This window comes from Trichechus manatus, unplaced genomic scaffold (assembly GCF_000243295.1).
Source record: "Trichechus manatus latirostris isolate Lorelei unplaced genomic scaffold, TriManLat1.0 scaffold00016, whole genome shotgun sequence".
Lineage (NCBI taxonomy): Eukaryota > Metazoa > Chordata > Mammalia > Sirenia > Trichechidae > Trichechus > Trichechus manatus.
Window position 1 is genome coordinate 12803543 of NW_004443952.1, and position 23021 is coordinate 12826563.

Below are 23021 nucleotides of genomic sequence, written 5' to 3' on the forward strand. Positions count from 1 at the left end.
GGTTGACAAATAACAAAGATACTCCTTGTCTTGCTGTCAATTTTACATCCTCTGGGTTTGCCAAGTGAGCTGACATGCCAGGAAGGGCTTTGTTTTGGACTGTGACTCACTGTGCTCACTTCTCCGCTGCTCCCTGTGTGCAGGCTTATTACACTCTGCCGATTACACAATTGCAGAACTTCTCTGGATGAGTTGGCAGAGCATGAAAAACAACAACAACAACAACAAAACAGACCAAGGATTCAGCAACTGCTGCACGAAGCAAAAGGAGTATTACCATAGGAGAGGTACTCCAATCTCATCTGCAAATTGCTTCTGTCATCATCCAGAGATTTATTGGAGGCATTCACTACCAGAGGGATACTGTTTCTCCTGGGTAGTTTCAATCAGCAAGGTCTTGGAATGTCCTGTGGAATAAGGGATGTAAGTCAGAGAAAGGGTCCCTCTCACTCAACAGTAGCTCAGTTCAAGCCCTGTTGATAAGAGGCGCTGCTCATTTGGCCTGCTTGGAGATTATCCCATGTGCTCAGTTTAGGTCCTTCTCCTTAACAGAAACTGGGGAGAGTCTTTTTTATTGTTTTGGAGGGAGGGAGGGTAAGAGGACATTATTAAGATGACAAAAGATTACTTGCAAACTGAACTTCCAGTATGAAATGAAGTACATTCATTTTCCCAATGGATAATGTATTTGTAATAAATGATAAATTGTATGTAGGTATGATTAGAGTTTATTTCAAATACCAGTGTTAATCACCACTTTGTCTTCAAAAGGTCACTGGTGAAACTGTTAGCCTGGAGGGGTGAAGGGGGTTAGTGTCTGGATCTGGTCAGTATTTTCTTCTTTCATCATCACCTGTTTCATGAATTCATTCATCAAACATTGGATGAGGGCCTACCATGTGCCATGCTCTGTGCTAGATGCCTGGGAGTTCACAGTGATGAATAAGATACAGTCTCTGTTCTTAGGAAGCTTTTGGTATAGAGAGAAAGACAGACCTAGGAGCAGATTAATTGTAATACAGTGGGCTAAGTGCAGTTTGAAATACCCACCGGGTGCTATGGGAGTAGAGAGAAAGAGTGTTTAGCTCAGGGAACCAGGGTAAGTTTCTTGGAGGAAATGATGATGCTTAAAATAAGTCTTAAGCAGAACTGCCCTTGGTTTGTACAAGAAGGTCCCTACCCTGGATCCTGAGCTATATAGAAGGCCCTGCTCTTGTGCTCCTCCATCTGTGTCCCTGGTCACAGATTAAAGAGACAATAAATTCAAAAGAAAAGTGCCCATCCACACTCAGCACTTGTGTCTGCACCCTTCCAACCCCTCTAAACCCTGCTCTGGATACTCTGAATACTGAATTTGCTCAAAGCCTACTTCTAGGTCCTGCGAGGGCCTCTTTCCCCAGTCCATCTTCCCTCAGCTGACTGCATCACTGCTGATGAGTGAACTCCTAGGCCTGAAGAGAGTGTGGACAGCACTTGGACATACGGGCTGGGACGACCACTTAGGTACATCAGAGTCCTCTCACAGTGCAAGACAGAGGTGGTGCTGGGACAAAAAGGAGGCAGGCAGGGGTCTGGGGCAAGGGTCTGTTTTCCTTGAGTCTCCCAGTTCTGATGTGGATCCCTGAAGAGTCAGAGAAGTCTAAAGTTGAACCTAGCTTTCCAGATTGTTGAAGGTATGTTTTTCAAGGAAAGAAGATAGAGCATTTTTATTTAACTGGTAACTAGCTTGACTTACAACTTTTCTTTTTTGTCTTTACTTTCTTTCTTTTTTTTTACTGTACTTTAGATGAAGGTTTACAGAACAAATAGTTTCTCATTAAACAGTTAGTACACATATTGTTTTATGACAATGGTTAACAACCCCATGACATGTCAACACTGTCCCTTCTCAACCTTGGGTTCCCTATTACCAGCTTTCCTGTCCCCTCCTGCCTGCTAGTCCTTGTCCCCAGACTATTGTGCCCCATTAGTCTCGTTTTGTTTTATGGGGCTGTCTAATCTTTGGCTGAAGGGTGAACCTCAGGACTGACTTCATTACTGAGCTAAAAGGGTGTCCGGAGGCCATACTGTCAGGGTTTCTCCAGTCTCTGTCAGGCCAGTAAGTCTGGTCTTTTTTTATGGGTTAGAATTTTGTTCTACATTTTTTCCAGCTTTGTCCAGGACCCTCTGTTGTGATCCCAGTCAGAGCAATGACTTACAACTTTTCAATAGATGGGACATCTGCTATTAGGGCCTGCATTAGTACTCTTGTCCCAGGCCCTATAAATGTTAGTACATGAGTATGGTGCTGCCAGACTGAACAATGAGTTAGGTTCTTGGGGATGAATGAGATCATTAGCCTCAAAGGTCTCTGCTTATTGGGAACACAGGCAAGTAAACAGTCACAGTAATGATGTTACAGATGTTGAAGGAGTGGTCTGTCCACCAGGCATAGAGGAGAGAGAGATTCGTTCTACTAGAGTGATGGGAAGTAGGTTAGAAAAGCTTTATGGAGGAGGTCATTTTGACCTGAGGCTTGAAAGATGAGTAGTTGAGTGTGGATTATAAAAAAATGAGTGAGGTAAGAAGGAATTTCAGACAGAAGAAGTAGAGACTTAACAAGGCATGGCACTTTAGGCAAAATAAATTGTCCAATATAGTAGGAGCTAGAACATGAGCAGGGTACAGTGAAGGGAAGGCAGGGGCTGCATCATCAGAGGTCTTACAAGCCAGGCTATAAACCCCCTGTAGGCCATGGGTGGTCCCTCAATTGTTCTAAATAGGGAAGTGAGATGATGAGATTTCCATTTTAGAATGATCCCTCTCAAGAGCAGATTGGAGGATTCAAGCTTGATTCTCAGTCTTTGTGCTCAGAGTGCTGACAGTCTATCCATTTCCATGCATCGACTTCATCGATTGGACTTCCATTGTAGCTCAGTGGTTTATATGCTGGCTATTCATTAGAATCACTTGGGGATCATTTTAAAAACACCAGTGCCCAGGCCTGGCCCCAGACCAATTAAATGAAATCTTTGGAATTTGGTTATCTGTAGTTGGAAGTATCCCTAGGTGATTCTGATGAACACTGAAGACTGATAACTACTCTGAAGTATTAGTTCTCTTGTCCCAGTAGTATTTCTATTTTCCACTACATAGATTAGTATGAACTAATTATATTTAGGAGGTAAGCACTAGTCCTTACCCCACTCTACTATGCAAATTCTTCCTTCCCTATTTTTTGTACTTTGGTGATTGGTGGGATATTATACATATCCCTGACTATTGGAGAAAAAATAATTTCTGTTTTATGTGTCAATTGGGAAGCCTTCTCTTTTGATCCAGAATTCCTTTCCTTAATGGCGACTTCCCATCTCCCACTTGCAGATGTCTCCCTGGGCTACAGAAGCTGGGAGTGAAAACTGCTTCTTCTTACCCTTTTGGGACTTTGCAATTTAACTGTATCATGCCCACCCACAGATAGGTTCCCTTCAAAACTGGTTGCCTCATTTCTCAAAGGAGTGCTTTGCCCTTTGGGCTTAATGGAATGTCCTTGCGTGCCAAAGCCCATGGAAACACTGTGGTGGCAGACTGCCTTCCACCTACCTATGCAGGAGGTGAGTAGTGCAGGAGATTGGCCTCGGGGGAGTAATCCTATCTGAACTGAGCTGGAACTCAACGAAGAGGCTGTGCCCTTTCCTGTTCCCCCCACATCCAGGGTATTGTGGGCATGACTGCTCTGTCAGAATGTTTCACGGGCACTGTGGCTCTCTGGAAGATACGTTTGGATCATCATTACCTTGTGATCCTAGACAGTGGGAGAAGTCTCTCTCCCAGAGAAACTTTTCCTATGCTATTCTACATTTTAGCATAGATAAGAATTGTAGAGAGCAGGTGTAGGAGCTGGAGTTTGGGAGAACATGAAGGTTAGGGCTGAGTTCACAATATCTAATATTTTGCATATATGAAACGAACAGACAAACAAAAACCAGTTGCCATGGAGTCATTTCTGACTTGTGGCAACCCCATGTGTTTCAGAGTAGAACTGTGTTCCATAGAGTTTTCAATGGCTGTGACCTTTTGGAAGTAGATTTCCAGGGCTTTCTTCTGAGGTACCCCTGGATGGGTTTGAATCGCCAACCTTGTGTTTAACTATCTGTGACACTCAGGGACCCCTTTGCATATATTAGGAAGGTGCTAATTTTTAAAATGAATGAATGATTGGAAGATAAATCCAGGGAACTAGGCCACCCCAGGAAGCAGACTGGCCCCATCAGTGCACAATGCTGATATCTACTTTCCCTTCCTGGTCTCCAAGGATGCTGACCAGTGAAGGGCCAGGTCAGCAGTCCCCATGTAGCTGGAGCAACATAGCCCTCTGCAAGATCAGCGTTCAACTGAAGGGCTTAATTAGGTGACCTGGAAAGTCTCCTCCAACTTAAAGATTCTAGAGCCCTCTGAGTGTACCTCAAGGGAATGCCTTTAACCTCCTTTAACCCAAGGAGGCTGTGGTATTTGCTTTTATCTAGTAATGCCAATAGCCCTCCCATCCTTGTGCCTTTCCTCCACCCTATTGAATCTGCTCCTTCCAAAATGGGATGGTTTGTTCCTTGTTTCAATTTCTTTTAAAACATGTGTTTTTTTGATTATAAAATAGTAAATATTGAATATGGAAAACTTGGTGGGAAACAGTGAGAGTCTAAAGAAGACAATGAAAATTAAGCCTACCGACAGATAATACCACAATTAACATTTTCGTCTAGTCATTTTTCTATCTGTATATAGATATATACTAAAACAAAACAAAAATTATATAAAATTATATATTCTGCCTTTTAAACTTAGTATATCATACTTTATTAATTGTCATCAATTATTTTTGAAATGATGAAAATACATTTGTTACATAAGTATGCATAGTCACTGTGGAGAAATAAAGATAAACAAAAGGAAAATAAAAATCACTTGGAATCTTAACAGCCAGTGAAAGTATTTTGAGGTTGATTCTTACATAGGAGTCCCTGGGTGTTGCAAATGGCTAACGTGCTTGGCTGCTAAGTGAAAGGTTGGAGGTTTGAGTCCACCCAGAGGTGCATTGGAAGAAAGGCCTGGTGATCTACTTCCAAAAAATTGGCCATGGAAAACCTTATGGAGCACAGTTCTACTTTGACACACATGGGGTCATCATGAGTTTTTTTTTTTTTTTTCATTCTTACATATTTTCTACGAGCAATTGAGCCTCTATACGCACATGTGCACACTTGTATTAAAGTAATAAATGCACATGGGGAAAATTTAAGCACTACAGAAAGATTTAAAACGACAAATCTTCCTCTCCACTCTCCTGACCCACGTTCCCATCTCTGTAATTAACCACTGTTTATAGTGTCTGTGGTATTCTTTGAAGAGATGTTTATGTATACGAAAGTATATTTTATCTGTAGCTGTATGTCTTTTTTATTTCCACAAATGGTATAATATTTTCCATGATGTACTCTACTGTGGTTTTTCTACTAAATAAAAAATATATGTGCTGATCTCAGAAATCTTTCTGTATCAACGCATGTAAATATGCCTCATTCTTTTTAATGTCGGTATAGTATGGCTATATCATAATTAGGTCACTTAACCAGTCTGCATTGATTGAAATCTAGGTTGTTTCAAGTTTGTTTAGTTTTTACTATTATCCGAATGCAGCAATAAACATTCTGTACATGTATTTTTATACATTTCACAAGTAGACTACTAACCTAGAAATTGCTTTGAAAATGACATTTTTTAATTTTCTTTTTTTCTCACTCAGTAATACATCATGATCATTTTCCTGCAAATATGTCCACTTCTAGAACATCTTTTAAATGATCACATTGTATCCCATTAGACAGACATACCAAAATTTATTCAGTGAATTTCCTATTGCTGTACATTTAGATGTTCCTCCTTTCTCTTTCTCCCTCTTTTCTTTGTGCTTTCCCTCCCACACTCCCTCTCTTCCCCTCCTCCCTTCACTCCCTCCCTCATTTTCCATTATTATCAATCTGAAGATAACAGCTGAGTAGCTAAATCTTTGTGCCAATCTTTAATTATTCCAACCAGTTAAATTTCTGGAAATGGAAAAAATAGAACATTTTTAAGTTTTAAAATAAAAACAGCCAAATTGCAGTTGAGAAAAGTCATACCAATTTAAACTTCTACCATCAGTATTTAATCATGCCAATTTCTCTGCATCCTCAAGTTTAATACCTTTTAACATTTTCCAATTTTATAGTTGATAATCAGTGTGTTACTTTACATTTATTTAATTATTAATGAGAAACTTTTTTTTTCATATTTATTAGACAGTTGTATCTCTTCTTTCGGACTTGTTAGCTCGTCTCCTTTGCCCATTTAAAAAAGTAGAGAGTTTATTTTCCTATTGATTTGTAAGATCTATATTTTGTGGATAGTGAATGCTATGCTATCTATATTATAGATATTTTATCCCATGCATCAATTGCCTTTCAGTTTTGTGATGATTTCAGATGTACAGAAGTTTAAAATTTAAAAATTTGATCCTTTATGGTTGTGTTCTGAGTGCCATGCTTAGGAATGCCCTCCCCCTCTAAGATCATATATATATTAACATATGTCTTAGTCACATTTAAACTTTTAATCTATCTAATACTTGTCTGTATATTTTCCCAATTTATTAGCCAGTTAAACAACACTATTTTTTTTTTACATTTATTTTTTTTATGTTCTAAAATAAACTTGAATTTGTTTTGAACTATCTATTGCTCCCCTATGCGTCTGTCAGTTTGTCGTACTGTGGGGGCTTGTGTGTTGCTGTGATGCTGGAAGCTATGCTAACGGTATTCAAATACTAGCAGGGTCACCCATGGTGGACAGGTTTCACCTGAGCTTCCAGACTAAGACAGACTAGGAAGAAGGACTCGGCAGTCTACTTCTGATAAGAGTTAGCCAGTGAAAACCTTGTGAATGGCAGCAGAACATTGTCTGATATAGTGCTGGAAGATGAGCCTCTCAGGTTGGAAGACACTCAAAAGACGACTGGGGAAGCCCTTTCAGTAGCTTCATTTGATGATGTGGCACGACACACAATGAGAAAAAACAGCTGCAAACATCCATTAATAATAGGAACATGGAATGTACAAAGTATGAATCCAGGAAAATTGGAAATCATCAAAAATGAAATGGAACGCATAAACGTTGATATCCTAGGCATTACTGAACTGAAATGGAGTGGTATTGGCCATTTTGAATCAGACAATCATATGGTCTACTATGCCGGGAATGACAAATTGAAGAAGAATGGCATCACATTCATTGTCAAAAGGAACATTTCAAGAGGTATCCTGAAGTATAATTCTGTCAGTGATAGGATAATATCCATATGCCTACAAAGAAGACCAATTACTATGACTATTATTCAGATTTACACACCAAACACTGAGGCCAAAAATGAAGAAATTGGAGATTTTTACCAACTTCTGCAGTCTGAAATTGATCAAACATGAAATCAAGATGCATTGATAATTACTGGCGACTGGCATGTGAAAGCTAGAAACAAAGAAGAATTGGTAGTTAGAAAATATGGGCTTTGGTGATAGAAATGGCACCGGAGATTGCATGATAGAATTTTGCAAGACCAACAACTTCTTCATTGCAAATACCTTTTTTCAACAACATAAACGGCAACTACATACATGGACTTCGCCAGAAGAAATACACAGGAATCAGATTGACTATATGTGTGGAAAGAGACGATGAACAAGCTCAATATCATCAGTCAGAACAAGGCCAGGAGCTGACTATGGATCAGACCATCAGTTGCTCATATGTAAGTTTAAGCTGAAGTTGAAGAAATTAGAACAAGTCCACAAGAGCCAAAGTATGACCTTGAGTATATCCCACCTGAATTTAGAGACCATCTCAAGAATAGATTTGACATGTAGAACACTAGTGACCGAAGACCAGATGAGTTGTGGGATGACATCAAGGACATCATACACGAAGAAAGCAAGAAGAGATTAAAAAGATAGGAAAGAAAGAAAAGACTGAAATGGATGTCAGAAGAGAGTCTGAAAGTTGCTCTTGAACGTAGAGTAGCTAAAATGAAAGGAAGAAATGAAGTAAAAGAGCTGAGCAGAGGATTTCAAAGGGCAGCTCGAGAAGACAAAGTAACTTATTATAATGAAATGTGCAAAGACCTGGAGATAGAAAACCAAAAGGGAAGAACATGCTTGGCTTTTCTCAGGCTGAAAGAACTGAATTAAAAATTAAGCCTTGAATTGCATTATTGAAGAATTCTATGGGGAAAATACTAAACGATGCAGGAAGCATCAAAAGAAGATGAAAAGAATACACAGAGTCATTGTACCAAAAAGAATTGATCAACATTCAACCATTTCAGGAGGTAGCATATGATCAAGAACCAATGGTACTGAAGGAAGAGATCCGAGCTGCATACTGAAGGAAGAGGTCCAAGCTGCACTGAAAGCGTTGGCAAAAAACAAGTCTCCAGGAATTGATGGAATACCAAATGAGATGTTTCAACAAATGGATGCAGCACTGGAAGTGGTCACTCATCTATGCCAAGCAATTTGGAAGACAGCTACCTGCCCAACTGACTGGAAGAGATCCATATTTGTACCTATTCCAAAGAAAGGTGATCTAAAAGAATGCGGAAATTATTGAACAATGTCATTAATATCACATACAGGTATAATTTTGCTGAAGATTATTCAAAAGCGGTTGCAGCAGTACATCGACAGGGAACAGCCAGAAATTCAAGCCGGATTCAGAAGAAGACATGGAACCAGGGATATCATTGCTGATGTCAGATGGATCACAGCTGAAAGCAGAGAATACCAGAAAGATGTTTACCTGTGTTTTATTGACTATGCAAAGGCAATTGACTGTGTGGATCACAACAAATTATGGATAACATTGTGAAGAATGGGAATTCCCGAACACTTAATTGTACTCATGAGGAACCTGTACTTAGACCAAGAGACAGTCATTCAAACAGAGCAAGGGGATGCTGTGTGGTTTAAAGTCAGGAAAGGTGTGCATCAGGTCTGTATCCTTTCACCATACTTATTAAATCTGTATACTGAGCAAATAATCCAAGAAGCTGGACTATATGAAGAAGAACGCAGCATCATTAACAGCCTGTGATTTGCAGATGACGCAACCTTCCTTGCTGAAAGTGAAGAGGACTTGAAACACTTACTGATGAAGATCAAAGACCACAGCTTACAGTATGGATTACACTTCAGCATAAAGAAAACAAAAATCCTCACAACTGGACCAACGAACAACATCATGATATATGGAGAAAAGTTTGAAGCTGTCAAGGATTTCATTTTACTTGGATCCACAGTCAACGCCTATGGAAGAAGCAGTCAAGAAATCAAACGGTGCATTGCATTGGGCAAATCTGCTGCAAAAGATCTCTTTGAAGTGTGAAAAAAAAGCAGAAGATGTCACTTTAAGGACTAAGGTGTGCCTGATCCAAGCCATAGTGTTTTCAATCACCTTATATGTGTGTGAAAACTGGACAAGGAATAAGGGAGACTGAAGAAGAATCAATGCCTTTGAATTAGGGTATAGGCAAAGAATATTGAACATACCACGGACTGCCAGAAGAACAAACAAATATGTCTTGGAAGAAGTATAGCCAGAATGCTCATTAGAATTGAGGATGGCCAGACCTCATCTCACATACTTTGGACGTGTTATCAGAAGGGACCAATCCTTGGAGAAGGACATCATCATGCTTAGTAGAGTAGAGGATCAGCAAAAAAGAGGAAAACCCTCAACGAGATGGATTGACACAGTGGCTGCAACAATGGGCTCAAGCATAACAACTATCATGAGGATGGCGCAGTACTGGGCAGTGTTTCGTTCTGTTGTACATAGCGTTACTATGAGTCAGAACCGACTTGACGGCACGTAACAACAACAAAAATCTATTGCTTTCTATTGATCTGCCTACTATTTCTGCATCATTATCACACATTTATTGTCCTACTGGAGAACATTTGAACATCTCATTGGGTAAGTTCCTCTCTTAGTTCTTTTCTGTGGGTGTCTCCAAGAGTTAAAATTATAATCAGTGAGTGGAAGCTACAGGAAGATACCTTTGTCTCATTATACACCAGTTACCTTTGAGTCAATTCTGACTCATGGTGACCCCATGTATGTCAGAGTAGAATTGTGCTCCATAGGATTTGTGATGGCTGTGATCTTTTGGAAGAAGATTGCCAGGCCTTTCTTCTGAGGTGCCTCTGGGTGGACTTGAACCACCAACCTTTTCGTTAATAGCCAAGCACTTAAGAACTTAATGACTGAGTTGTTGGAAGAGAAAGACCAAGTTGTAAAGGAGAAGATAGGTGAGGAGATTATCAATAATTTAAAGAGGCGTTAAAGACTTCTAGGCAGCAAACTATGACTTTCTTCTTGAGTAATTAAAAGCACTGAATGAAATTTGAATAGGGAATAATGTTTTTACTTTTGGCAATCTGCAGTCCCCCAGCCAGTATGGGTTGGAGGCTTCTTTCCCACGTTCTTGCCCACACAGTATGTAACTTAAGCATTTTGATCTTTGCCAAGATGATAGGTGATAAACGATATTTCATTGTGTTTTTAATTTGCATTTCCCATATTGGGTGATATTAAGATAGCTTATCAATTGTCTAAGAGGCATTTACATTTCCTTTCAAAGAACTCTCTGTTCATATTTTTTCTTATTGATTTGCAGTTCTTTATAATGGAAATTAGTGATTTATGATGACTCATTGTTCTTCTTTTGACTTAAAAAGTTAGATTTTAATAATTTTTATGTAGTCTCATTTGTCAGTTTTTTTTTGTGTGTGTGTTTATGTTTTCTGTCATACTGGGAATAACTCCCCAACACTTTGAAATTGTAAAGAACAATTCTCCTGTGTTTACTTCTGGTATTTTTAGTTTCATTGTCTCATGTTTAAATCTTTGATTTATCTAGAATTTATCTTCATGTAGGACATGAGTTATAGATCCAACTATATTTTTCTTTCCAGATGCCAAAATGTTACTTATCAAATGATCTTCCCCCTTCCCTCACTAGTTTAAAATGTCACTTGTTCCTACATATATGTCTATATATATTTGCATCTATTTCTGAACTTTCTAGTCTATTCCATTGATCTATTCCATCTCACGCTATTTTAACTTTTAAAGCTTCATACAGCATTATTTATCAGTAGGACTGGTCTGTACTCATTACTCTTTTTGTTTTTATTTCCAGAATTTTTTTGATTATTCTTGCTTGTTTATTTCCTATTAGACATTAGAATATAATTATCTGGTTGAAAAAAATCCCATTGGTATATTTATTGAAGTGTGTTAACTTTATAGATTGGTTTGAAGAGAACTGACGATTTCATGTTATTATATGTTCTTATCCGAGAACACGGCAGACTTCCATTTATTTGCTTTCTTTTTATCTGAGTAGCATTTTAAAGTAGTCTTTATGTAGATCTTGTACTAAGATTCTATAGATCTATTCCGAAGTCTTTATCTTTTTCTTTCTGTTGTAAATTGAGTTTTTCCTTTTTTTATATCTTCTAATTGGCTCTTGTTTGCATAATATGAAGGCTATTGATAATAAGTATATTAATTTTGTGTCCAACTACCTTAATGAATTTTCTTGTTGTTTCTAAACATTTGTCAATTGCTTTTTCTTGGATTTCTAATAAATAGTATTTACAAGTACTTAAAACTTTATTGCTTCTTTTCCAATGTCTATATGTACCATTTCCTTATCTATAGTGTTATCTAATAGCTTCAAAATAAGTAGTGGTAAAGAACTTCCTTGTCTTACTTTTGACTTTAAAGGAAATGCTTCTACTGTTTCCTTGATAAGCATGATGATGAATTTTTGGTTGAGATACCTACTTTATAGTGTTGAATAAGTAGTCCTCTGTTATTATTTTAAATAGGTTTTTAAACTCAAGAATGGGTTTTGAATTTTTCAAACACCTCTCAGTGTTTATAGGAATGAGTGCATGATTTTTCTTTTTTGATCTATTAATATGGTGAATTATATTGTGAGTTGCAAGTATTTGAAAGCACTTTCCTGATATCTAGTATGTGAAGAATTTCCTCTATAAAACTTCAGTCTCATTTTTATTATGCTACCAGCTAGCTTTCTTCAAGGCCCAGGAGGTGGATTATTAAAATGTTTCTGCACTTATTGTTTTCTTTTTTTTTTTTACCCTGAGATTCTCTAATGCTCCTAAGTGGGGCTCTTAGGTCAAGCCATATGGGTGGCTTTTTGGATCATCTGATTTTTCCTTCTAGAGTAATTCATTTTTGGTGGCCCTTTGCAAACTCTTTCCTCTTCAATACTTAGTTAGAAAGATGTGGAGGTTGAAGATCCACTTCCTAAATATTCTTGCCAAGCCAGTCCTGCTGGGCTGTCTCCTCACTTCCCTGGCAGGAGATACTCAATATCAGTTTTACACATGCGTCTGACCAGTTGCCTCACCATGGAGCAGTCATCAGCAGCCAGCCTTCCAACACGGCCCAGGTGTGACCAGCACCCACTGATTCACTGAGCCATGGCCTGGAGACAAGGACTCATCCTGGCTGGTCTCACTTACATCCTCAGCAGTTTCTCTAAGTGCGGAGACAGCACAGATCCTGGACTTTCATGGGGCCTGTGCCCTGCTTGCATGGAATCATGCCTCCTCTAGTCCTGTTATCTCCCCATCTCAGGCATAGACCAAGGGCCCTGATGCTTTTCCAGAGGCAGCAAAGATTTTACCCTGGGAAATCTCATTCTTGGGAACTGGAGAGTCAATTCAGTATAATTCAGTGAATAGTCATTAACCACCAGTTGCCAAACGGAGTCGTCCGACTCATGGCGTTCCATGTGTGTCAGAGTAGAACTGTGCTCCATAGGGTTTTCAGTGGCTGATCATTTGGTAATAGACTGTCAGGACTTTCTTCTGAGGTGCCTCTGGGTGGAATGGAACCACCAACCTTTCCATTAGCAACCAAGCATTAGCTTCTCCTGTATGTCAGCTATTGGTCCCTGGCGATCTGCTTCTGAAAGATCACAGCCTTGAAAACACTATGGTTCTACTCAGCACAAATGGGGTTGGCATGAGCTGAAATTGACTCAATAGCAACTAGCAAGAACAACAACAACAATATGTCGGCTTAATGCCTGGGGCAAAAGTGGAGAACAGTAAGATGAATATGGCTGTTATTGCTTTCAAGTTGTTCACAATTAAAAGAGCTTTGATTACATACAGCTGGAACAAAGAAGTGTTTCATAAATGCTGTGGACTAAGCCTCCTGTCTCCAGTCTCCTCTTCAATTCTTCCTTCACCTAGCTTCTCGAGAGAGCTTTCTATAACAAGAATCTAATAATGTCAATCCTTGCTTGAATGTCTTCTCTTGCTTTCAGGATAAACACTAGATTAAGTCTGGCGTGCAAAACTCTTCAAAAAAAAAAAAAAAAACAATGGCTGATTTGTTGGTAGTAGATTATCTGGTTCTAATCCTGCTGGCCTGCCTCATCTTCCTCTATCTTCTATTACCCCCCTTTTTTTTCTAACAGCTTAGTTGAGATATGGTTCACATACTATACAATTCACCCATTTTAGTATACTATTCAATGGTGGCGCAGTGGTTAAGAGCTTGGCTGCTAACCAAAAGATTGGCAGTTTGAATCCACCAGCTGCTTCTTGGAAACCCTATGGGGCAGTTGTACTCTGTCTTATAGGGTCGCTATGAGTCGGAATTGACTTGATGGCAACAGATTTGGTTTGTTTGTTCATTCAGTGATATTTAGTATATTCACAGATATGTGTAACTGTCTCCACGATGAATTTAAAATATTTTCATTACCCTAAAAAAGAACCCCCCTACCCTGTAGCTATCACGCTGTACCCCTCCTAGCACCTCTGCCCCCAGCCCTAGGCAACCACTAGTCTACTTTCTGTCTCTATAGATTTCCCTGCTCTGGACATTTGATATAAAATGTAATTGTATTATATGTGGTCTTTTGTGACTACCTTAATTCACCCAGCATAATGTTTTCAGCTTTTATCCACATTGTATTGTGCATCCATACTTCATTCCTTTTTATTGCTGAATGCTATTTTATTTTGTTTGTTGTCAGTTGATGGACATTTGGGTGGTCTCTACCTTTTGGCTATTATGAGTAGTGCTGCTTTAAACATTCATATACAAGTTTCTGTGTGGACATATGTTTTTATTTCTTTTGGGTATATACCTAGAAGTGGAATTACTGAGTCATATCACTGAGCCGTGACATGAATAGGCATATGCACTCCCATGTTCATTAATCATATGAGGACTAGGTTAGCTAAAATAAAAAAAAAAAATCAGATAATAAGTATTGGTGAGGATATGGAAAAAACCCTCGTAAATTTCTGGCAGGAACATAAAATGGTGCAACCACTTTGGAAAACAGTCTGGCAGTTCCTCTATTCCCCTTTTACAGACAACACCAGCCTGTTATCTGAAGACAGCATGCTTTCTCTCACCTCCATGCCTTGGACATGCTGTTTTCCCTGTAGGTAATACCCTCTCCATTTCTTTGCCTGATGAACTCTTGCTCGTCTTCTAAGACTCAGGTCAAATGCCCCTCTTCTGGATCTTGTCCTTGGATACCCTGTCACCACATTTAGTCTCTCTTCCTTCTAGGCTTCAGAGGTGACATCTTCAGTTTTCTACTTAGCAATTTCCACAACATCCTGTAAATCTTCTAGTCCAGTGGCTTCCAAAGTCGGGTGTGACAAGAATAAATAGAACTCTCATTTCTATTATTTGTATAGTTTGTAATGGGCCTAATATGTTGGTACAGTGATACATACATATACTGCATGACTAGTAAGTATACCTATATTGTGGTTGTGTACTCAAGAGTTGTTTTACTCATCTGAAAAGTTTGATGGCCACTGCTCTAGTGTTTACATCTTTGAGGGCAGGGATCCTATCTTATTTGTATGAGCTCAAAAAAAATTTAGTTGAGAACCCAGATGCAAATCCATCCACCTATGGACAGCTGATCTTTGACAGAGGACCAAAGTCCATTAAATGGGAAAAAGACAGTCTCTTTAACAAAGGGTGCTGGTAAAACTGGATGTCCATCTGTAAAGAAATGAAATAGGACCCATACCTCACACCGTACACAAAAACTAACTCAAAATGTATCAAAGACCTAAATATAAAACCTAAAAGTATAAAGATCATAGAAGAAAAAATAGGGATAATGCTAGGGGCCCTAGTATATGGCATAAATAGAATACAAAACATAGCTAAAAATGCATAAACAGCAGAAGATGAACTAGATAAATAGGACAAAAATTAAACACTTGTACTCATCAAAAACTTCTCCAAAAGAGTTAAAAGGGAAACTACAGACTGGGAAAAAATTTTTGGCTACGACATATCTGATAAGGCTCTAATCTCTAAAATTTATAGAAAACGTCAATATCTGAACAACAAAAAGACAAACAATCGAGTTAAAAAATGGGCAAAAGATATGAACTAATCAAAAACAACAGAAAATAACAAATGTTGGAAAGGTTGTGGAGAGATTGAAACTCTTATACACTGCTGTTGGGAATGTAAAATAGTACCACCACTATGGAAAACAGTATGATGCTTCCTTAAAAAGCTTGAAATAGAAATACCATATGACCCAGGAATCCCACTCCTAGGTATATACCCTAAAGAAATAAGAGCCGTGACATGAATGGGCATATGCACTCCCATGTTCATTGCAGCATTATTCACAATAGCAAAAAGATGGAAACAACCTAAGAGCCCGTCAACAGATGAATACATTAACAAGCTGGGTACATACACACAATGAAATACTATGCAACAATAAAGAATAATGTCAAATCTGCAAAACATCTCACTGCATGGATGAATTTGGAGGATATTATGCTGAGTGAAATAAGCCAAACATAGAAGGACAAATGTTGTATGAGACCACTATCATAAAGAAACAAGAAAAGGTTTACACACAGAAAAAACAAACAAACAAAAAAACTCCAAAAAACAAGCAAACATTCTTTGATGGTTACCAAGGATGGGAGGGGCAGGGAGGAAAAATTAAAAAAAAAAAAATTTTAGTTGAGTAAGTGAATGGCTTCTACATGAATAAAATTATGATAAGGGCTTTAAATGAGATATAAACAAAATTCCAAGGGGAGAAGGAGTGGAAGCATGATGGTGCATTAATTTCGGAGTCAGAGAGCCCTGGGTTCAAATTGTTTCTTCAGGAATATTCGGAATGGCTACTGGATTGTCTTAGGCGTGTTACTCATTTCTGTAGACCCGGTATAAGGAAACTTTTTCTGTAAAGAGCCAGATAGTAAACATTTTCAGCTTTGTAGGCCATACGTACAGTCCCTGTTGCAACTACTCAGCTCTGTCACAGCCAGTAGACAATATGTAAATGAGTGAATGTGGCTGTGTTCCAATAAAACTGTGTTTGCAGAAGCAGGCCACTGGCTGGTTAGCCTGTGGGCAGTAGTGTGCTGACCCTACTCTAGATGATAATTTCTAGCTGTGTGATTGTTGTGTTACAGGAGACGTCATTTGCAGTGTGCCTAGCCCTTGACTGGTGATTAGTTGGTGTTTAATAAGTGCTTAAAAATTTCAGCAATGTTTAATTCTGATATGGGGTCTTGCACAAAAAGAGATGTTGAGTTGAGTCTTCAGATCTGAGTCCCCTAGACAGGTGGGGCAGGTGGGGGAAGGGACAAAAGAGAGAATAAGTCTAGGAAACAGCACATGTAAAGGCCAGACACCCTGTTGTGGGGACCTTGGAAACAGCTGCAGAATTCCCCATGTGATGGTATGGTAGAAATAGCAAGGGGCAAACTCTGCTTACCTCAGTGATGAATTGGAGACAATGGCCACTTACCCTGCAGTAGTGAGACTCAGTGAAAATGTGTATCAGACCGCTGGTGCTTGGCAGACACATCTTGGCCGTGTCCTCTTAAGTCTTTCGGTCATGACTTTCACCTATTGTCTTATACCAAGACTTTTGGCAATATTGTTTTGCTGAGCTGGACTCTTCCAGTACATATGTTTAGGGCAATTTGCTCTCCATTCTGAGTTCCAACCTACCTCAGTAGATTTCTTGTCCCACCTAAAAGGTCCGATTCTGAGACATGGCTTCAGGGGCCCTCCCTACTGGATGGAAATCAGTGGCCCTCTAACATCTGCAGCCTGGAAGAAAAGAGGCTTCTTGATTGGGATTTCTCAAGGTGGGGTCTGCCTGGACCAGAATCACCTGGAAGTGTCTGTTAGAAATGGAAATTCCTGGGCCCCATCCAGACCTCTGCAGTCAGGCTCTCTGCTTTGGGGCCCATTTTAAACTAGGTTCCCAAGTGTTTATGTCCAGAGTTGGAGAGCTGCTGCTGTTCTGACTGAAGCATTTAAAAAAAAGTTTCCAAGCCCCCCTTTAGATTTCCTTAACAGGACTCTTAGCTCTTTGAAGCCAGTGTAATCAGTGAAAAATGAAACATTATGTCAGCCACTAGCTTGCCTGACTTTTTCCACAATAAAATTCACTGATATTTTAAAATAAATTGGTCAATGAATGAGTTAATGTCTGTGTGGGTCTCAAAGTTGCAAGACCCTTCTGAGGTACCTGTCTCAAGCAGAACATGCATGCAGAGCTGATTAGAAAGCCCACGGTTTCTCTCTTTGGAACATCAACATCCTGATTTGCTTTCCCACGTGACCTTCCTGAGATAGAGATTTCACCTTGGATTTTCCTGGTTACAACTGGCATGCGTGGTTTTCCTGGTTAGAACCTCTGCTAAAGATTAGAATTCTCCCACAGGTCTTCCCCAATAACCTATTTAACTGATAACTAGGATAGGGAGCCTCTGGTGACCACATCTCGGGGGTTCTCTGCTTTGGTGATCTTTTAGACAATCTAGTATGCCTAGGGAAACCCTGGTGGTGTAGTGGTTAAGTGCTACAGCTGCCAACCAAAAGGTTGGCAGTTCAAATCCACCAGGTACTCCTTGGAAACTCTATGGGGCAGTTCTACCCTGTCCTATAGGGTCGCTATGAGTCAGAATCAACTCAATAGCAATGGGTTTGGTTTTTTTTTTTTTAGTATGCCTAGAACTCTGTCAGTGGGATGTGAATTTTATCCATTATAAAAAAAAGTCATAGCTACCCATTTGAAATGTAATTTTGTCATCTTCATGGTCATAGGATTTAAGATAAAAAATTAGCTTCCAGATTTTTAATCAATGAGTTATTATTGATTGCCCATGTACTCATGTACCACACATGGAGTCCTTGTGGTGCAGTGGTTAAGAGCTACAGCTGCTAACCAAAAGGTTGGCAGTTTGAATCCACCAGCGGCTCCTTGGAAACCCTATGGGGCAGTTCTACTCTGTCTCATAGGGTCGCTGTGAGTCAGAATTGACTCAGCGGCAGTGTGTTTTTTAAAAAAAATGTACCACGTGTCAGAACCTGCACAACAATTAATACATACATTCATGTGTGTGTGTATTTATTTATTTTCAGGGTTATAGATGTTTGCAACAAATTTGTACATTACTTACCTTATTCATTATAACAATTTCCTGGTGATGTAGAGGGCAGGGTTATTACCCACATCTTTCAAGCAATTAACTGAAGCACAGGGGAATAAACTGTGTCCAAGGTCACAGGAATGGTAAGTGACTGAGCCAGGGCTCATATGCAGATTCTTGAACCTGTATGGTGATTTAGAAAATAATATTTGGAATCATTATTCCCTGATCTTGAGCATGGAGAAATGTGACCCAGCTGGGGCTGGGCCCTCACAGACTCGCAGAGACACATCAGCTGGGCCCTGAGATAGACAATAGATGGGACAATCTCAGAAGTTATCTTAAGGAAGTTTTCATAAAAAGCCAATCAAACAGAACACAAAAGACTTTCCATTCTTATCTTTTTCTATTAGCATTTAGTGAATAGAAATTTGTTGGACCAATGAAGACCCTCCTGACTCGTGTTACTGAAACCCGTACCAATGATTGTTAGGAAAGACAATTCAAAATGTAGGATCACGATTTCTAGCCAATCTGAAAAGGCTAAGCTTTCAATGGTTTTGCCCATTTGTAATGTTAATATATACTGATGGCTCTGTAACTGTTCTTTGTACTCGGGCAGACTTGGCTGTGGCAGCATGCTTGTCCGTTTTCCCACTTGCTTGTTCTGTAATATTCTTTGGACTCGGGCAGACATGGCTCTGGCAGCATGGTTGTCCATTTCCCACTTCTGCCCTTTTGAATATATGCCGGATAAAACTTTCTTTTTGCTTTACTAGACTTTATGATGTTTTTCCCCTACAACAATGGCCATCATCCTGCCTTTCAGTTTGGGCCTGCATCCTATCCCATTCTATGCCCCTGTTTAAATGAAATCTAGGATTCATAGATAACCAGGAAAAGAAATCATAGAACACTTAGCAAGCAAAAAGCGTCCACGTAGGGCTCTTGCACCCTTTGAAATCTCTTAGCTATAGCCGAGGCACAATTGCATCTTTATAGGACCCACCCCTGGAAAAGCCAAAGTAACCACTAGATGGCAGTATATGAACATTAGCGGGGAAAATGGTTCTCTTGATTTTGAAGAATGGCCTAGGACTGCCATGGTGAAAACCTTGGCAAGGACACCCCAGGAAAACTAAGCTTCCAAGTGGGCTAATCTTCCAAGAACAAAGAATTCAGAGATCTGGTCTGACTTCGGGCTCCAGACCGGGGCAGGATGCCTGTGCTTTTTGGCTCTAGGAGAAGCTAGATGAGTAGTGCTCAACCCTGCCTGCACATCAGAATCACTTGGCATTCTGATCTATTTTACCTGGGGTGGGGCTCAGGTATTGGTATTTTTTTCCCCAAAACTCACCAGGTGTCCCCAGTGTGCCCCCAGGGTTGATAATCTTTCCTAGATGGAAGGTGCCTGCACTTGGATTGCGGAGAATCTAATGTAAGCAGCACAGTTTGAGCTCTTAATTATGTTCCAGGCTCAGGGCAGGACGCTCAGGCTGCAGAAGTGAAGAAGGCATTAAGACATTGTTTCTGCCTTCAAGAAGCCACAGTCCCAAGGGAGTTGAAATTTAAAATCCCAAATAGAGCCAGGTGTGTGGCAAAGTACCCCTGGAGTTCAGTCCCTGCTCCGCCCTGCATGGCCCTGAGTACATCACTTGACTGCTCCATAACTCACTTTCTTCACTGGGGTTTGATGGGATTCCTCAATGGGAAAATAAGGATGATGAAACAGGTACCTCTAAGGAACCGTTGACCTGTGCCCTAAGGGCAGCAGCGTTCATTCTCAGAGAAGACCAGTGCACCCGGGAACAATTTGGCTATTCTAGGGGAGAGATGAACTCCTTTGGCTTGACATCGGCTCAGCACTTCAGGCAGGACAGAGGGGACCTGCTGCTTCTTTGGGGCCTGACTGTTCTCATTTGTCAATGGTAGCATTTTAGTGGGGAGACCAAACTAGCTCTTGATTATAAAGCCTTTAAATATATCCACAGCTTTCATTTGCTTGTGTTCCAGCCATGTTTCAGAGCAGCAAACAGTGGGCTGAGCGTGAGGAGGGCACCTCCAAACCTCATTCCTGCTCCTTTCTCCCCATGTCTTTATCCCTAGCTTCAACACACTGCTGGAATTTCCCATAAGCTAGGACGACCACTAGAAGCTGCTTTATGTACTCTGTCTTTCATGCAGGGTTGATGAGGCATATTCAGGAATGGGAAGGAATCAACAGTGATAGCCAGTGGGTCCTGATCTGCAGTTTATGCTGAAGAAAGACTTGAAGAGCACGAACTTGATCTTACTCATCTCACTCATTTTAATACCTGTCACAGGGGCTGGTAGAGAATAGGTGTGAGTGAATGTTTGTTGAATTAAGGTTTCTGTAGCTTCCAGTATTTAACTATGCTACGCTTACATTAAATATTCAGATCTTGGCATCAAAAATAGCTTTGATGCTATTTGTGTCTTATAGACACAAAAAATTATGAAACAGATAATATTTCCCTCTTTGCATTGGCTGCTTGGAATCTCAGAATAAATTAGTGCCCCACTTCTAGCAAATGACTAAGGAAGACCTTATGACACACATGTGTGCTTATATGATGCTTGCTTTCACTATATTTTTCTAAACCTTGTTATTTATTGTACTGAATTATTACTGCAAGATATGTCAAATTCTTTTTGGAACAAGAAATGGGGAAACTCATTAAATCTGAGGCAATATGTCTGGGAGAGTACCTGGCACATAGTAGCAGCTCAAATTATTTATTGAGTGAGTGAATGAATGAAATTTTTATGTGAACCATAAGATTGAATTCAATGTTAAAACAAACCTATTGGTCAACCTTATAGTCCAGTCTTTCAAATTGAATGGGAATAGATGAGAAGATAATGTGGGAAATAGAGCCGGAATGGCAGAGTGGCCTGCCCCAGACCGCACAAAAATTCAGTGGTTCTAACTTAAGCCCAATCTTTTTACTCCTGATCTACTGTGCTTGCTATCGCTCCAAAAACATTTCTTTTTTATCTTCTGAGAGAGATGACCTCAAATAACCTTCAAAAATGAAATATAAAAAAAGGTATTTCATCAAGCTACCCCTCAGGTAAAATAGGAGATAAAACAAAAGAGCAACGTCACTGTGTTTGATGGAATTGATAATTCTGTTTATTATTTCTCCTTTGACCAAGTCCATGCCAGCCCATTTGGCGACCCACGATATGATTTCTTTTCTAAGATTCGTAAGGAGAAAATGTTGGGTAATGCGGGTAGCCCCATTCAGCAGGCAATCCCAGTCTCCCAGAAGGCTGGGAATGGATAGTTTTACTAAGTGTTTACCCTGGACAGAGGCCAGTGAGCCCGTCTGCTTGAAGCGTGAGCTGCTTCATCTTGTCAAACATCTTTATCCAAAACGTTGTTAAGGGAGAACTGAGGTAGCTGCATTTTGATGGAAATTTGTTGCTCATGTATTTATTCAGTGTCTCATTAGAGAGCAAAAGAAACCGTGATCCTATTTAATGGCCTGACCTGTCTACTTTTCCAGCATTTCCCAACCACTTCCCTTTAGCCCACCATTCCTACTACTCTGTCTCCATGGTGGAGCTCTCTGCCCAGCAAACACTTAAACAAACAAATAAACCTCCCTAACCAATAGAAATCTCTTTCCTTCCTTATTCCCTAACCCTTGTGTATTTTTATAGGCACGGATTGTTGTTAGCTGCCATTGAATTGGCTCTCTAGGTGTATATAATTTTCTCTAAAGCTAGATTTTATCTTCAGCTGACCAGTTGTTTTTCACTGGTATTATATCAGTTGAAGGCTTTAGGTCTGTCTTCCAAAGCACTTTTAATCCTGCGATCATCATTTACAGAGGTTTCATTTTTATTTAATTCCATAAATGAACCTCAAACCCTTTATTACCCCAAATAGCTGTGGCAGATGTCTTGCTTCTGTTCCTTCACTCGTGTTTTTCTCTCTGCCTGGCATACCTTTTTGTTTTTGACCAACCCGTGATCTCTAGCTCAGATGACATAATGTCCCAGGAATAATTTATTCCTTTCTTTTCTGTGCTCCTACATTGAATCCATCCCCATGATGGCATCACCACATTATGTTCCCATTGTGAGGTTGTATGTCTGTTTCTCCCTGTGAATTGTGAGCTTCTCAAGGGCAGGGACCGTTTCTCGATCTCTGGATCTCCTGAGCCTGCCTAGGGCCGCGTATACACTAGGTGCTCACATGCATGTTTCCTCATCCTATTGTTAGATTCATTGCGGTTGCTGCTGTTGCCTCACTCAGATTTCTGGCCTTGCTGGTGAGGAGCGGACTCTGCAGAAATCCTGGCCAGAAAGAAATCTGATGTACTAGTCAGAGCAGCTCACCTGTTGGTCCACTGGGCTGAACGTGATGTGATGATCACACAGCCCAAAGGCTTTGTTAACAGGCACAGAAATGTCTTC